We start from the raw sequence: 17,340 nt of genomic DNA, 5'->3' as shown, positions 1-17,340 counted from the left end.
AGTGTCCTTGTTCTTTACACTTGAAGCAGAAAAACATCGGACAGTCCTTCATCAGGTGCTCTGGGTCCAAACACAGCCTGCATGATTTAAATTGTCCATTATGTAGCACCCTAAAAAACTGCGGTCCTTGCGCCGTCAAAAACTTCGCCGAATAGGGCAGGGATTTCACCACTCCCTCGAATCTCACTTTAACGAACCGGGTCCCGTCCGCCACGTTCGTTCCTGGCCACATCCGCCGCCGAATCTCCGAAGTCGGTGTCACCCCCCAAATCCTCAGCTTATCCAAAATTTCATTGTCATTAATGTAAGCTGGCAGCTTCATAAAGGACACCATCACCTCGTTTACACATAAGTCCGTCACCGTCACCTCCACATCGCCCACCTTGAAGCCCTTCATCATATTAATCTTCCCTTTCTCCTCCGTCAGAGTCACTTCATATTCATTTTTCTCGACCTGTCTGCACGCCAGCAAACCCCCAGCCAAGAAACGAACGGCAGTCAACAGCTCCAAGATTGGCAATTCTTCTTGTGCCTGCACTTTCATGCGGACTGTCAGTTCTTGTCGATAGCGATGTACAATTTTGTGCTGGACAAAACCACCCGTTCCGTCCGGTTTCATCCTCTTTTTCTCCGGTTCTCCTCCCTCCGAACCTGTCCGTTCCGCCACACGGGTCGCCATCTTGTCCAGCCCTCTCGTGTCCACAGCATTCCCCTCCGTCTCCACCACTTGCGTTGCCGCCCGTGACGTCTCCGGCTCGGGCTCAGCTGCCACGTTCTTTCTCCTTTGCTCCGCCTCCACCACCGTGTGCCTCACCGTCTGCTCTGTCACCCGTGCCTCCGCCATTGCTGGCCTCACCATGTGCTCCTTCTTACTCATTACCCATTACTCCCTATCTTCTCCTTCGTGCTGCTTATTCTCCTCACCCCGTCTTAAACTACTTCTACTTCTGTCTCTCTGTATCCCCTCCACCGAAACTTTCTTATCTCTCCCTGCCATTCACCCCATTTTTTTTTTTATTTTTTTTTTCGATTTTCTACACAAAACACTCACACCTACAAAGAAAAGTGTCCCCCTGCAGCCTGTGCTGCTAGGGGGCAAAAACGAAACAAATGAAAACAAAAACAAAACGTGTTTCAGGCCAAAAAACTCAATCAAACAATTCACTAACACTCTGCTTTCTCACACACGTCCGCTCTCCTCACACACTCCTGCACACTGCTGCTGACTCCTCCCTCTCTCTGCACACACGTGGTCAGGTGGTATGGCCGTAAGCCATTAGAGCAGGTGAAAACAAGATATTTATAGGTGGTATAAATTAGGAGCAGAGACCCTGCTGTTGTACAATGGGAATAAAAAGCTTACAGCACCGGGTATTCCCAGGCAGTCTCCCATCCAAGTACTGACCCAGCACTACCTTGCTTAGCTTCCAAGATCAAACCAGATCGGGGGTGTTCACGGTGGTATGGCCGTAAGCCAATAGAGTAGGTGAACACAAGGTATTTATACATGGTAAAATGCAATTACACTTGTGGTATAAAGACGAAGCAGAGCCTCTGCTGTTGTAAAATGGTAATAAACAGCTTACAGCACCGGGTATTCCCAGGCAGTCTCCCATCCAAGTACTGACCCAGCCCTACCTTGCTTAGCTTCCGAGATCAAGCGTGTTTTTTTTTCCTTTATTTATAATACACACATAATCAATCACAATACAGATATAAAAAGCAGAAACTAAATCAAATAAAATTAAAAAAACAAAACATCTCATAAACCATAAATAAAAATAAAACAAAACAAAAAAAATAATAAAACTTTCCCTTCTTTATATCATTTCAAACCAAACTTGAAAATAAAAATCATTCAAAACAACTGGATAACTAAAACATAACAAATAAATCAAAAAATGAACAATCCTTTCAACAAAAGTTGAAATCAAACACATTTATACTAAACTAAAAACAAAACAATACCAAATAAAGCATTCAATCATACCTACCAAAGTTGAAATATTATCATCCAAACTAAAAAGATTTCCTAACAACAGAAACAAACCTAATAAATAAACAAAACAACAAAAAAAACAACCCAATTCAACACAATAAATCATACATTCTTATCACAGTTGCAATTACAATCACCCATTATCCAACATAAATCAAAGCCCAAAAAAACACCCATTGTTCCTTCTTTTCTAGAAACACCATATCACTGTTACTCACACATCCATCCCCTCCTGCCTCCTACTCCTAAATTCCTTTACCGAAATCAAATATTAACACCTCTATCACCCATCATCTTCTCACCATTATGACCTAAGAAAATACTTCTTTAAGTAACACACTCATACCTCCTACACATACTTCATTATTTTTTCAAAAATTAAATATTAATTCTCCTCCATCAATAGAAAATAAATTATTCCCTCCCATAAATGCATCCATGAAAAATGCAACCCCTTTCCCAAAATAAACCTTAAACCAGGCTTTACACTGACAAAGAAATACAAACCACACATCCACATATTTCCCTTCATAGAAGGCAAAATTCCTTCTAAGAAACACCGCTCTACGAGCCAAACACAAAATCAAATTAACCACTCCATTATTGTTGCTGACATTTGTATACACCACCCCAAACAAAAAACCTTATTCCATGCCACTTCATGATGAACCACTACCCCACATTTTACCTCCAATAATCTTCTTAATTTTCCCATAAAATCTGCCAAATTCTGACAAAACAGAAAAAAATGTTCCAATGTCTCATCCTCTATATTACACACTTTACATACCCTCTCTATTTTTGCATTGATCTGGTGCAAAATCACCGCAGTAAAAATTCTTCTGTGTCGTAATTTAAAGTCAAAATTAAACAAAACCGGAGAAGCATATTTCTCTCTCATATTTCCCCATATTCGACTGTCGTTAATCTCAGGGAAAAACGTCTGCCATACTCTATTTGCCGTAGGTGGCTTCACTACTCGCTTTTTTAGAACTCTATACCACTCTTTTGTGTTGATCCTACATACACTCACATATTTCTCACTACGATACAGAGAAAAAAACACAGGTACACATTTAGTCATAACCTTCACATTTTTCAACAATACAAACCATTCCTGTTTAATACATGACCTTATTTTATTACAAAGGACCTTCAGATCCTTGTACCTAACAGGCTCCCCTTTGGCCCGGAGTTTGTTCCCTAGAACATTTGGATTAATATTTCCTTCAAGATCACATACATTTCCTATTGTCATACATTTCGCCATTCTAATTTTCTTATTTTCTAATCGCCTCCCATTAAATTGGAAGGTTGGATTGCCCAAAAACGGTAGTTGTAGTACCTGTTCTGTAGTCCCACATTCCTGTGTTACACACGGCAAAATTTTATTCCAAGCTTCTATCACCTCCCTGTAAAAACCCGGGAGATGAAGAAGTTCCTTTTCCCCATGTATCATACATAAATTTGTGACCTTTCCTTGCCCAAAAGTGATCAGAAGTCTCTCAAAATAACCCTTCCACCCAGCTATAGACCCCTCATTTAGAAATTTCCCTACCATTTTCAACCTCAGTGCATCCCGTCTTAACAAATCCATTAGCCCTAATCCCCCGAATTGTTTCCCATTAATCATTACCCCATGTTTTACACTAACCGCTTTTGATGACCACAAAAAGTCATTAATTATATTATTTAATTTTTCTAACACCCATGTTGATAACCTACATGTGCCCAAAGCATGTGTCACCAATGAGTGACACAGAACATTCACTACCACCACCTTACCGTTAATCATTAAACCCATCATTTTCCACATATTTAAAAGTTGTTGTACCTTCTTTATAACCCCTGTCCATGTTAAATCATCCGCCCCTATTTCGTCCTCCCCCACATAAATCCCCAACACTTTACGAGGTGTAGACACTTGTTTAAAACCCCATCTAGACCCCACCGAAGAATCCATCCCATACACCGAAATTTCAGATTTTTCCAAATTTGCCATAGCCCCCGAAGCCATTTGATACCTTTCCAAATATGCTAGAAATCTATCAACATCCTGAGTTGTCTTTGCAAAAAAGTTAGTATCATCCGCATATTGTACTATTTTGACCTCAGACTCAACTCCTATCTCTATCCCCTTAATGTTTTTGTCCTCTATCACCATTGCTGCTAAAGGCTCTGCGACCAAACTATACAACAAAGACGACAGAGGACACCCCTGCCTGATTGACCTTTTCACTTTCACCCAGTCTGTATACATACCATTACATTTTATCTTACTTTGAGCATTTTTGTACATACGTTTAACCCAAGCTATCATTTTATTCCCAAATCCAAAAGTTTCCATTGAACTAAATAAAAACGAATGCTCCACTCTATCAAAAGCCTTTGATAAATCTATTCCCACCCATACCCCTTGATCTGCTACCATTGTCCTCACCATATCTTTCACTGTAATAATTGAGTCTACTATATCCCTCCCTGGTATGCTATAGGCCTGTGTCGGTCCCACCAAATTTGAAATAACGTGTTTTATTTTATTTGCTAGTATTTTGGCCAGAATTTTATAATCCGTATTTAATAGACTAATTGGTCTATAGTTATCTAAGCTGGTAATGTCCCCTTTTTTCTTATAGAAAATATTTATTACCCCACTTGAGAAATGAGCCGGCACTTCTTCTAACTGCTGCATAAACTCAAAAACCTGTTCCAATAATGGAATTAAAAGATCTGAAAACGCTTTATAAAACTCTGATGTTAAACTATCAACCCCTGGACTTTTATTTTCGTTTAGACTTCCTATTGCTAATACAAAATCAGCCTTGGTAAAAGCGCTATCACACCATGTTCTATCATCCTCACTTAATTTTTTCGTTAGACTGGATAACACCCTGTTAACACATGAACTATCCTTTGGTGTACTTGAAAACAGCTTATAATATTCATAAATTCCTTCTCTTATGTCATTTTGACTAGTAAGAATACGCCCTTCAGTCGTTATCAACTTATCAATATTCATTTTTTGTTGATTCTGTTTCTCTAATCTCAAAAAATATGCAGTGCATCTTTCACCTTCTAAAAAATTCTGCACTCTACTTCGCACTGCCGCCCCTCTGCATTTTTTTTCTTCTATATCTCCCAATCTTGATTTCAATAATTCATATTTCCCTACATCTCCTACATTTTCATCAATTTTCATTGCTTCATTAGATATATCTTGACGGAGTCGATTTTCCTCCATATTTCTCTGTACATACTTTGCTTTACTATATCTGATACATTCCCTTTTTATTCTAATTTTCAAATCAAACCACCATTTCAACAGATCCTCATTTAACTGTATTTCCATCTGAGCATCATTCAACACTTTTTCCATCATTCCTTTAAACAGTTCATCATTCAGTAAACTGGCATTAAAACACCACCCTCCTCCATTTCTCTTTTGACCAATTTTCTCTAAAATACACGTATAGGTACTATGATCACTCCACGAATTTTTTGTATATTCAGGCTTCACAATATATTTGCATAAATCAGATGTTGCCAAACAAATCTATTCTCGTTTGTTTTAGAACATTTTGAACTACTTGACATCTAGAAAATACCCTACCATTAGGATTAGATGCCCTCCACACATCACACATATCATTTTCCAATATAAATGAGCACAATTCTCTCCGACTTACATCAGGTTTGAAAACATTGTTAATAGACATGTCCATTCTTGACTGAACTATGTTAAAATCCCCCATAATCACAGTGTTAACTGTACACCATTTTTTTAACTCACTTAAGAAAACTTTCCTCTCCTTGTCTAAATTTGACGCATAGACATTAAATATTCTCATCCCTATTTGTTCATAACAGCATTCCATGACCAACAACCTCCCAACATCATCTTTATGAATCAGTCTAATGCCACTGATATTTGTCATTTTAAAACAGGTTGCTACTCCACATCTGCCCTTTTCACTATTACTCACATATATTTGTCCATCCCATCGAGGTTTCAGTCTCTCCTCAAAGGCCGCATCCCACTTGGTCTCTTGTAGACACATAATATCAAAAGTCACAGATTTTAAAATGGAGTCAAACTTGGAAATCGTCCTCAACTCATTTACATTAAGTGATGCAAGTTGCAACATGAGGAAAAACAGTAGAACATATGCCATTACAAACTGAACCTAGAAAATATTCATCAAGATGCTGTTTTAGCACCTCTTGCCTGCCTTTTCTTCTCACCTTTCTTTCGTGTTTTGCACTGAGATTGCCAATTTGTTTTTATAGGATAGAAAAAGTTCATCTCATCTTCCATTTCGCCTTCAAATTTTGCGACCTCTGCTGGATTCTTACTTTTCACCCTTGGTGGGGTTACACAAGTGGACACAAGTTTCTCAGCCATCGCATTTAGGTTTTTACGCCCTCCCGCATCATGGGAGAAGAGAGGCAACCTGAGTTGCAGCTCGCCCCCTCCTCCCTCTCCGCATCGAGCCAAAACCTCTGCAGTATCATACTGTAAATCATCCATGCTGTCTGGAACACATGATGCGCTATCAGCTAGACCCTCCTCAGTCTTAGCTCTCATCATAGTCACACCCGTCTCACTTCCCACCATATCATGTATGTCACCAGCATCAGTCTTATCTCTATTTAGTCCATCAATTTTGCTCTGACTTGCAGGCTGTTGCCCATCATCATCATCATCACTGTTATTATTATCACTGCCAGATATTAACTGGACTTCCATGTCTTCTTTGTGGTTGTCATCATGATCTGTTTCTGCTTCGGATTCCTCACTAGACTGACAAATACATTCTGCAAGTTTATTATGGCATATGTTACACCTACTCACCTCAAAGCTGCAGTCTCTTGCATAGTGTCCCTGCCCCTTACTTCGATGGCAGAACAGTTGGTCACAATCTTTCATCATATGTCCCGGGTCCATACACAATCGACACACTCTTTGTTGTCCATCATGCAACACACGAAAAAATTGCATCCCCTGCGCAGTCCCAAATTTAGCAGAATATGGCAACGACTTGACCACCCCGTCAAACTTGACTCTCACGAGGCGCGTCCCATCTGCCACATTTGTTCCCGGCCACATACGCCTTCGGATATTCGCCACTGGAGTAACTCCCCACAGCTGCAGTTTATCCAATATTTCCCGGTCTGTCGTATACGCTGGTAATTGTAAGAATGACACCATCACTTCATTTACACTTATATCAGTTACTGAAACTTCAACATCACCTATTGAAAATCCTTCCAGTATCCTTTGCTTCCCGGTAGTATTACTCAAAGTCACTTCATATTCGTTTTTGTTCATCTTCCTACAAGCCATCAGCCCTCCAGCCAAAAAACGAATGGTCGTGAGCAGTTCTAAAATGGGAATTTCAATGTTCGACTTGACTTGTATTCTTACTGTTAAATCCTGATCATAGCTCTTTTCAGGCTTTCCTGAACGTAGGTTAAATCCACGCGCACCGTCACTCCCCGTCTCTCTCCCCCTCCGCACCTCCTCTGTCACTGCTGTTTTCTGCACCGCTTCTGTCGTTTGCGCTGGCCGCTGCAAATCCGTCACCCTCTCCGCCATTCCCCTCATCACTGTGGCCGTTTTCTCCGCCATTAGTACCGTACTCTCCGGCACCTCCATTACCTTCTTCACTGTCATCTCCGCCGTCTTCTTCACCCTCTCTGTCTCCACCATTCGTTGCGTCACAATAGCTGTTGTCTCCGTCGTCTGCTCCACCCTTTCTTTCTCCGCCATTCCTTGCTTCACAATCACCCTCTCAGTCTCCGCCATTCTCTGCTCCACTTCAGCTGTCGTCTTCACCGTCTGCTGTAATTTATCCGGTAGAACAAAATCTCTCTGTCTACTCCTACTTCTCCCTGTATCCTTTGTGATCTTTGCCGACCTTCCACTACGTCCTGACATTTCCTTAAAAAAACCTGTCGACAATGACTTCTTGTCTTCTAAACAAAAAAAAAACACTCTTTTTAAACTAACTCAAAATGTCCCCCTTTGCAGCAACTGCTGCCAGGGGGCAAAACAATGTAAAAAAGAAAGAAAAAAGACAGTTTTTCAGGCTATAGTTTGTCAAAAAATTTACTTCCTCAAACTCACTCTCCTTCCTCCTCTCACCAAACAATTCCACACACTGAACTGGCTCCGCCTCTGATGTCACGTGTTCAGGGTGGTATGGCCGTAAGCCATTAGAGCAGGTGAAAACAAGATATTTATAGATGGTAAAATGCAATGACACTTCTGGTATAAATTAGGAGCAGAGACCCTGCTGTTGAAAGTGTAGAATAAAAAGCTTACAGCACAGGGCATTCCCAGGCAATCTCCCATCCAAGTACTGACCCAGCACTACCTTGCTTAGCTTCCGAGATCAAACGAGATCGGGGGTGTTCACGGTGGTATGGCCGTAAGCCAATAGAGTAGGTGAACACAAGGTATTTATACATGGTAAAATGCAATTACACTTGTGGTATAAAGACGAAGCAGAGCCTCTGCTGTTGTAAAATGGTAATAAACAGCTTACGGCACCAGGTATTCCCAGGCAGTCTCCCATCCAAGTACTGACCCAGCCCTACCTTGCTTAGCTTCCGAGATCAAACGAGATCAGGCGCGTTCAGGGTGGTGTGGCCGTAAGCCATTAGAGCAGGTGAAAACAAGATATTTATAGATGGTAAAATGCAATGACACTTCTGGTATAAATTAGGAGCAGAGACCCTGCTGTTGAAAGTGTAGAATGAAAAGCTTACAGCACCGGGTATTCCCAGGCAGTCTCCCATCCAAGTACTGACCCGGCCCTACCTTGCTTAGCTTCAGAGATCAAACGAGATCGGGCGTGTTCACGGTGGTATGGCCGTAAGCCATTAGAGTAGGTGAACACAAGGTATTTATACATGGTAAAATGCAAGTATACTTGTGGTATATAGAATGAGCATAGCCCCTGTGTTGTAAAATGGTAATAAACAGCTTACAGCACCGGGTATTCCCAGGCAGTCTCCCATCAGAGTACTGACCCGGCCTACCTTGCTTAACTTCCGATATCAAACGAGATCGGGTATGTTCAGGGTGGTATGGCCGTAAGCCATTAGAGCAGGTGAAAACAAGATATTTATAGATGGTAAAATGCAATGACACTTGTGGTATAAATTAGGAGCAGAGACCCTGCTGTTGAAAGTGTAGAATAAAAAGCTTACAGCACCGGGTATTCCCAGGCAGTCTCCCATCCAAGTACTGACCCGGCCCTACCTTGCTTAGCTTCCGAGATCAAACGAGATCGGGGGTGTTCACGGTGGTATGGCCGTAAGCCTTTAGAGAAGGTGAACACAAGGTATTTATACATGGTAAAATGCAAGTATACTTGTGGTATATAGAAGGAGCATAGCCCCTGCTGTTGTACAATGGGAATAAAAAGCTTACAGCACCGGGTATTCCCAGGCAGTCTCCCCATCCAAGTACTGACCCGGCCCTACCTCGCTTAGCTTCCGAGATCAAACGAGATCGGGCGTGTTTTTTTTTTTTTTTTCTCTTTTTATTATCAAAAACATAAAATAAAGAAATACACAAACCACTATTTACATAAACATGGAAACAAAACATGAAAAAAAGTCCAAAAAAATAATAAAAACAAGCTATAATGCTCAACAGAGCACGTAAGCTAGTATCATCTTCACTACAAAACAAAAATTTTCCAGTTTCCTTTTTCATAATTCACCAACCATCTCCTGAAAATCAAGAAAACAACAAGGAGGAAAAAAAACCAAAAACATCAGGAATCTAATCCCAAATGAAAAACTCAATATACCCAACCCACCAAAAAAAACACCACTTAAAAACGAAAACCCCCCATCTTTGCACCACTGTTAAAAAGCCAGGCTCTCAAATATTGATGCTTAACCTCCCTTCCTCATTTACCGAAAATAAATCATTCCCCCCCATAAACGCTCCCTCAAAAAAATCAAACCCTTGTACAAAGAACAAATGAAATAAAGCTTTAAACTGACGTATAAACAAACCCCAAACACACACCTGCTTGGCTTCATAGAAAGCCAGATTCCTTCTTAGGAAAATAACCCTTCTGGCCAAGCACAAAATCAAATTTAACAGGGCCGAGTTGCTATTTGAGGTGACTACCCCAAACAGCAAACTCACATACCATTCATTATCACTGGAAAAAACAAAATAACACCTTTCTTGAAGCACTGCTCTTAGTTTCTGATGCAGTGTATCTAATTTTTGACAATGTACAAAAATGTGCTCTAAAGTTTCACACTCAATCATACATACTTTGTACATTCTATCTATATTTTTGTTTATCTGGTGTAACACCACCCCAGAAAAAACTCTCCTATGGCGCAGTTTGAAATCCAGATGGAACATAGCAGGAGACGAGTATTTAACTGACATTTTTCTCCAAATTCTATCTGCAGTCAGTATTGAAAAACTACCACACCAGACTGCATTGGTCACTGGTTTTTTTATATGTCTTTTTTTTTTTTTTTTTATATTTTTTTTTTTTTTTTTTTTTCTTTTTTTTTTTTTTTTTAGCATTCGTATAAATAAAAGCTATAAACCCACCATCAGGCTGACATTTTCCATCTGTCAAATGACCAAGCCACTCTGGCTGTAAGCCATTTTGAACTTTCTCACATAAAAGCACCATGGTCGCTACTCTACATTTCAACCCCCGCTGTTTAAGCTTAGCACACAAAGGAGCTGCATCAAATTGTCCCTTCATATTACATATTTCTCCTATTCTATTACATTCTGCTTCCATAATAACCCTGTTCACCAAAAGCCTCCCTTTAAAGGCGAATGAGGGATTATTTAGAAACGGTAGGTTAAACACATGTGTCTTATTTTTACAGAAGGAAACAATTGACGGCAGAATATTGTTCCAGGCTCTCAGGACCTCCACATAGAAGGCCGGTATATGAGGTAAGTTTTTGACATTAGTTATCATGCACAAATTAAAATTGTCTCGAGTGCCAAATGTAGATAGGAACAAGCCAAAAGCGGCTTTCCACTGCGCCAAACATGAGCCGTTCAGATACTTCCCCACTAATTTAACCCGTAAAGCATCTCTTTTTGTGACCAGATCGCTCAAGTTTAGACCCCCTTGTGACAATTTATTGATCATCACCCCATGTCTAATGCTCACGCCTTTCGAACTCCAAATAAAGGTATTCACAAGCATATTAATTTTCCTTATTACCCAATTTGGGACCGCACACGTGCATAAAACATGATTTAGCAAAGTAAACACTAAGGCATTTACCACAATCACCTTCCCCTTAATCAATAAACCTCTCATTTTCCATATATTCAAAACTTTTTGCATTTTATTTATGACAGAGTTCCACGTGAGGGTATCGGCCGCCTCCACATCTTGTCCAACAAAAATCCCCAACACTTTCCTGGGAGTGTTGACAATTTTAAAGCCCCAGACAGGTATGGGTTCCTGATGTACACCAAATATAGTAATCTCTGATTTACCAATATTAATCAGTGCTCCTGAAGCTTGCTGATAACCTTTCATGTGGGACAAAAAACGATCTATCTCACCACAGGAGCGAGCAAAAAAATTAATATCATCTGCGTACTGCACAATTTTGACTGTTGTCTTGTAGTGAATGTGACATACATAATTCACCTTATTTGTTAAATGTGGTTCTACACACTGTTGATTATTAACGCAGCACCTTGTTGTTAATACGGTTCTACATGCAGTGATAAATGTAATACATATACATGTTAGTAATTTACTGTCTTTACTCACTGCATGTTATTATGACTGATCAGGGACTGCGGCCCCTTTAAATGTTCTGAATGCGTGATGACGTTAGACGCTGGTCAGTGACTTTTTCCTTGTGGAGTTGTGTTCTTGCAAAAATAAACGACACACGCTCTCGTGTGCTAAACGTGAAATATTGCCTCTGTTAAATATACTTCAATTTCCACACTGGTGACCCCGACGTTAGTCTGCTGGACGCATCCAGACGACACGAACGATCATGACCGCATACGCTGTTACCCTGAAACTCCCCGAATTCTGGGAATCGTCGGCATCGGCATGGTTCGCCCGAACTGAAGCGCAGTTTGCTCTGCGTGAGATCACCGCGGACACAACAAAGTACTACTACCGTTGGTCCCGGCTCTCGAAATTCAACGGCATCTAGAGTGGTGAGCCTTCTAAAAACTCCTCCAGCAACTGAGAAGTACCACGACGCTCAAAGCCCACCTGTTGAAAACGTTTGAACTGTCGGACGCTGAGAGAGCCAGCAGGCTTTTCTCCCTTCAAGGACTGGGTGACAGCAAACCGTCTGAGCTCATGGACCGTATGCTGGATCTCTTGGGTGAGCACAGACCAGATTTTCTGTTCATCCAGCTTTTTTCCTGCGTCAGCTGCCTTCCCCAAGTGAGAGCTGCACTAGCCAACACCACAATCACTGACTGTCGGAAACTGGCTGAAGAGGCTGATAAATTTTTCCTGGCGAGTCAGGGGAAGTTGTGTGGCTCGCGCTTTTTCCCGCGCACATCGCTCCTCTGGCGCCGGACGACTCCACCCTTCTTGCTGCAACAACTTCGCCGGCGGGCAGTCTTCTGCCCCCAACTGTCTTCAGGCTTGTGTTTTTACCATGCAAAGTTTGGAACCAAGGCTAACAAATGCCGTTTTGCTAGCGCAGTTTCGGGCGGTCGGGAAACGGCAGAGCCGGGCGCGCAGTAGTGGCCATGAGCGTCGGGCCGTTGGCAGGCTGCTTTTCATCCGTGACAGCATCTCCGGACGGCGTTTTGCTGCGACACGGGAGCACAGAGGAGGCGCCTACCTGCTTCCCGTTTGGACATGTTGACCGGCAGCCACGGCCCCCTATGGAAGCTGCTAATGGTAGCCCCATCCGCACATACGGGACAAGGTACGTTGAATTGTGTTTCGGAAGGACAGCGGTTTGGCTGGGACTTTGTTACAGCAAAAGTTGCCATTCCCCTCCTCGGCTCCGTTTTTTATGTGCACATGGGCTGTTAGTGGATGTAAAGAACCGCCGTTTGATCGACCGCCGACGTTTCTGTTTCGTACGTAACGCCGGCGGGGCTGACTCCATAAGACTGTCTAGCATGCTCTCAGCCTCAGATGTTTTCCACCGTCTGCTTGCCGGTTTCCCAACCCTCACTCAGCCCACTTTCTCTGCATCTGCTGTGAAGCATGGTGTGGAGCACCATCTCACCACTGCTGGTCCGCCTGTCTACGCCCGTGCTCGGCGCCTCGACCCGACCAAGCTTGCCGTGGCAAAGGCTGAGTTCGCGAATATGGAACGCCTGGGCATTATCCGCCGATCCGACAGCCCGTGGGCGTCGCCCCTCCACCTCGTCCCCAAACCTGGCGCCGGCTGGCGCCCCTGTGGGGACTACCGGGCGCTTAATGAGGCAACGACGCCTGACCGCTACCCAGTCGCCACATAAGGATTTTTCAGCGCATCTGGCTGGTAAGGTGATTTTTTCCAAAGTGGACCTCGTCCGGGGATATCATCAGGTGCCTGTACACCCACTGGATGTTCCCAAAACGGCAGTGATCACGCCGTTTGGTCTTTTTGAGTTCCTGCGCATGCCGTTCGGCCTTAAAAACGCAGCTCAATCTTTTCAACGCCTCATGGACTCTGTTTTGCGGGACCTGCCTTTTCTTTTTGTGTACTTGGATGACATCCTGGTAGCGAGCACGTCCACGTCTCAGCACCTGGCACACCTCCGCACACTGTTTGAGCGGCTTAGCCAACATGGGCTGATTGTCAACCCTGCCAAGTGCCAGTTTGGTCTCTCCACCATTGACTTCCTAGGACACAGAGTCACTAAAGACGGTGCAGTTCCTCTCCCATCAAAGGTGGAGGCGGTGACACATTTCCCACGCCCGCTCACTGTCAAATCCCTGCAGGAGTTCCTCGGCATGGTGAATTTTTACCACCGTTTCATCCCTCGAGCCGCTCAGCTCATGCAGCCCTTGCACGAGGCCTTGAAAGGTAAACCCAAACACGCTGTGGACTGGACTGAGAGCAGGGACAAGGCTTTTGCTGCCACTAAGGCAGCCCTGGCAAACGCCTCCATGCTGGCGCATCCTTCTCCTACGGCCTCCATCGCCATCACCTCAGAGCTCGGACTACGCTGTTGGTGCTGTCTACGAGCAGTGGGTGGACGGGGCCTGGCAGCCACTGGCTTTCTTCAGCCGTCAGTTTTGCGAGCCAGCGGGCGGAGTACAGCACTTTCGACCGGGAGCTGCTGGGTCTCTACCTCGCCATCAGACACTTTCGTTCCCTGCTGGAAGGTCGACACTTCACTGCTTTTTGTGGACCACAAGCCGCTGACTTTTGCTATGGCAAAGGTGGCTGAGCCATGGTCCGCCCCGGCAGCAACGTCATCTGTCCTACATTTCAGAGTTCACTACGGACTTGCAGCACGTGTTGCCGGTAAGGACAACCACGTGGCGGACTGCCTGTCGCGGGCTGTGGCAGGAGCTGTCCATCTTGGTTTGGATTACACCCGCACAGCAACGGATCAAACTACGGACCCGGACGTGTACACGCTTGAGGACCTCGACTCACGGGGCTGCAGGTCGAGGAAGTGGTTTTTGGCGATGCCGGCGCCACACTCCTGTGGGGGCACGTTCTCCACAGGCAGTTCTCGGCCTCTCGTTCCCACGGGATGGAGACGACAAGTTTTTGATGCCGTCCATGGTCTCTCCCACCCGGGTTCGAAAGCCTCACAGAGACTGGTTGCAGCAAAGTTTGTTTGGCACGGCCTCAAGAAGGATGTTAGGGCCTGGGCTAACACCTGTGTTGAGTGCCAACGGGCCAAAGTACACCGCCACACTAAAGCCCCGTTGGAGTTTTTCCCGGTTCCGGAGAGACGCTTTGACCATGTCAATGTGGACCTGGTTGGTCCCCTTACCTCCTCCCATGGGTTCACATACCTGTTAACCATGGTTGACAGGACCACCCGCTGGCCGAGGCTGTGCCACTGACATCAGTGGCGTCTGTCGACATGACACGGGCATTTATCAGCACCTGGCTCGCCTGCCGGCACTCCTTCCGGACATATCCTCTGACCGTGGGCGCGCAGTTCACGTCTGAGCTGTGGAACGCTGTTGCACAGAGCCTCGGAGTGAACCTCCACCGCACGCACCGCATATCACCCCGCGCGGCTAATGGGCTCTGTGAACGTTTTCACAGGTCGATGAAGGCTGCCCTGCGGCCAGCCTTAAGGACAGCAACTGGGTCGACAAGCTCCCATGGGTCATGCTGGGCATCAGGACTGCGCCGGCGAGGACCTTCAATCCTCTTCCGCGGAACTTGTTTATGGACAGCCGCGCGGTTCCAGGGGATTTTGTCCCTGGCACCACGGTTCCTTGGTCTGCTACACTCCAGCGGTCTACTCTGCTGGACAATGCAAGGCGCTTTTCGCACCTGTCCCCACTTCCCATCACGGCCTCCCTCAGCATACCGTCCCCCCGCCGGGCTTCAGACGGCCGACTATGTTTTCATTCGCCAGGATGCCCACAGGGGATCGCACGCCCTCTACGAGGGCCCATTCCGTGTTCTGGAGTCAGGGGACAAACATTTTGTGGTGGACAGGGCGGTAAAGCGGAGCGCCCTTCATTGACCGCCTTAACCCAGCTCACGGCGTGGCCAGGCCCATCGACCTGGCTCGCCCCCGACGCTGGGACGGCCTCGGCCCTGTCCCCACCCGCTGCCCCCTCTCCGGGCCTCTCAACACTGCGCCCCGCACCGCGCAGTCGACGGGAAGCCGGCCACAGTGGGGCCTCCCCGGCCTCCGGTGCAGCGCACCCGTTGTGGTCGGTTAATACGGCCACCTCCACGTTGACTGTTTGGTTATTTTCTGATATGGTGAATTCTGGGGGGACGTGTGTAGTGAATGTGACATACATAATTCACCTTATTTGTTAAATGTGGTTCTACACACTGTTGATTATTAACGCAGCACCTTGTTGTTAATACGGTTCTACATGCAGTGATAAATGTAATACATATACATGTTAGTAATTTACTGTCTTTACTCACTGCATGTTATTATGACTGATCAGGGACTGCGGCCCCTTTAAATGTTCTGAATGCGTGATGACGTTAGACGCTGGTCAGTGACTTTTTTCCTTGTGGAGTTGTGTTCTTGCAAAAAATAAACGACACACGCACTCGTGTGCTAAACGTGAGAAATTGCCTCTGTTAAATATACTTCAATTTCCACAGTCTGATTATCAAGCTCAATTCCTTTAATATTTGTGTCTTGCAGTAACACTGCCGCTATAGGTTCTGCCACCAGACTGTACAATAGGGACGACAAAGGACATCCTTGCCTTATGGAGCGCTCTATTAAAAAAGAATCAGTCAGAAAACCATTGCATTTTACTCTACTTGTCGCATTACTGTATAACAACGTAATCCATGCTATTACTTTTTCTCCAAAACCCAAGGCTTTTAAAGTTTGGAATAAGAAGGAGTGCTCCACTCTGTCAAAGGCTTTCTCAATATCCACCCCTAGCCATATCCCTGTCCCTGCTGCCATTATCCTGACTGTTTCTTTAATCGTGAGTATGGAATCAGATGTCCTTACCAGGTATGCTGTAAGACTGTGTATTTCCTACCACTGAAGAGATAACATGCTTAATTTTGTTTGCAATGATTTTGGTCAATATTTTATAGTCCAAATTTAGCAGGCTTATGGGTCTATAGTTGTCCAAGTTGGACTTAGCCCCTTTATTTTTGAAAAATATATTTATAATTCCGCCAGCAAAGCCTTCTGGCACTCTCTCAGAATCTTGCATTTCCTTAAAAATGTGCTTTAAAATTGGAATAAGTTGGTCTTTAAAGGTCTTATAAAATTCCGCCCCGAGGCCATCCGAACCAGGACTTTTATTATCATTAAGCCCGTCAATTGCAAAGTCAAAATCTACATTAGTAAAATCACAGTCACACCATTTTTTATCCTCTACACTTAATTTTCCTTTTAAGGCTGACAGTACCCTGTTGACATGTGTGATGTCATTTGGCTGACTGCTAAAAAGGGCCTGATAATATTGAAACACCATTACAGTGATTTCATCCTTATTTTTAACCAGTTCCCCAGTGGGAGAAGCCAAGTTTTCAATTTGAATTTTTTGTTGATTCCCTTTTTCCAACCTAAGAAAAAAAGCTGTACACCTTTCACCCTCCAAATAAGAACGAACATTTGCTCTGATCGCCGCCCCTCTACACTTCTTCTAGTTTTTCCAATTGAGATTTCAAAAAGACATATCTTTCTGTGCTCTCAAAAGCAATATTAT

General features: G+C 44.1%; 3 non-coding genes and 3 pseudogenes across 3 annotated transcripts; all 6 read right to left on the bottom strand.

Annotated features, from left to right (window-relative positions):
* Positions 1-1,356: 1,356 nt before the first annotated feature.
* Positions 1,357-1,475, bottom strand: LOC120550345 (annotated as a pseudogene).
* Positions 1,476-8,317: 6,842 nt separating this feature from the next.
* On the bottom strand, positions 8,318-8,436 carry LOC120550321 (annotated as a pseudogene).
* A 104-nt stretch (positions 8,437-8,540) lies between these two features.
* Positions 8,541-8,659, bottom strand: LOC120550139. The gene has a single exon (XR_005637614.1). It is a non-coding gene; the product is annotated as a 5S ribosomal RNA (ribosomal RNA).
* Positions 8,660-8,763: 104 nt separating this feature from the next.
* Positions 8,764-8,882, bottom strand: LOC120550123. Its single transcript, XR_005637599.1, has one exon. It is a non-coding gene; the product is annotated as a 5S ribosomal RNA (ribosomal RNA).
* A 103-nt stretch (positions 8,883-8,985) lies between these two features.
* On the bottom strand, positions 8,986-9,103 carry LOC120550275 (annotated as a pseudogene).
* A 104-nt stretch (positions 9,104-9,207) lies between these two features.
* On the bottom strand, positions 9,208-9,326 carry LOC120549993. The gene has a single exon (XR_005637485.1). It is a non-coding gene; the product is annotated as a 5S ribosomal RNA (ribosomal RNA).
* Between the last annotated feature and the right edge of the window lie 8,014 nt (positions 9,327-17,340).

Source organism: Perca fluviatilis, chromosome 20, assembly GCF_010015445.1.
Source record: "Perca fluviatilis chromosome 20, GENO_Pfluv_1.0, whole genome shotgun sequence".
Taxonomy (NCBI): domain Eukaryota; kingdom Metazoa; phylum Chordata; class Actinopteri; order Perciformes; family Percidae; genus Perca; species Perca fluviatilis.
This window is presented reverse-complemented; position numbering and strand designations above follow the sequence as displayed.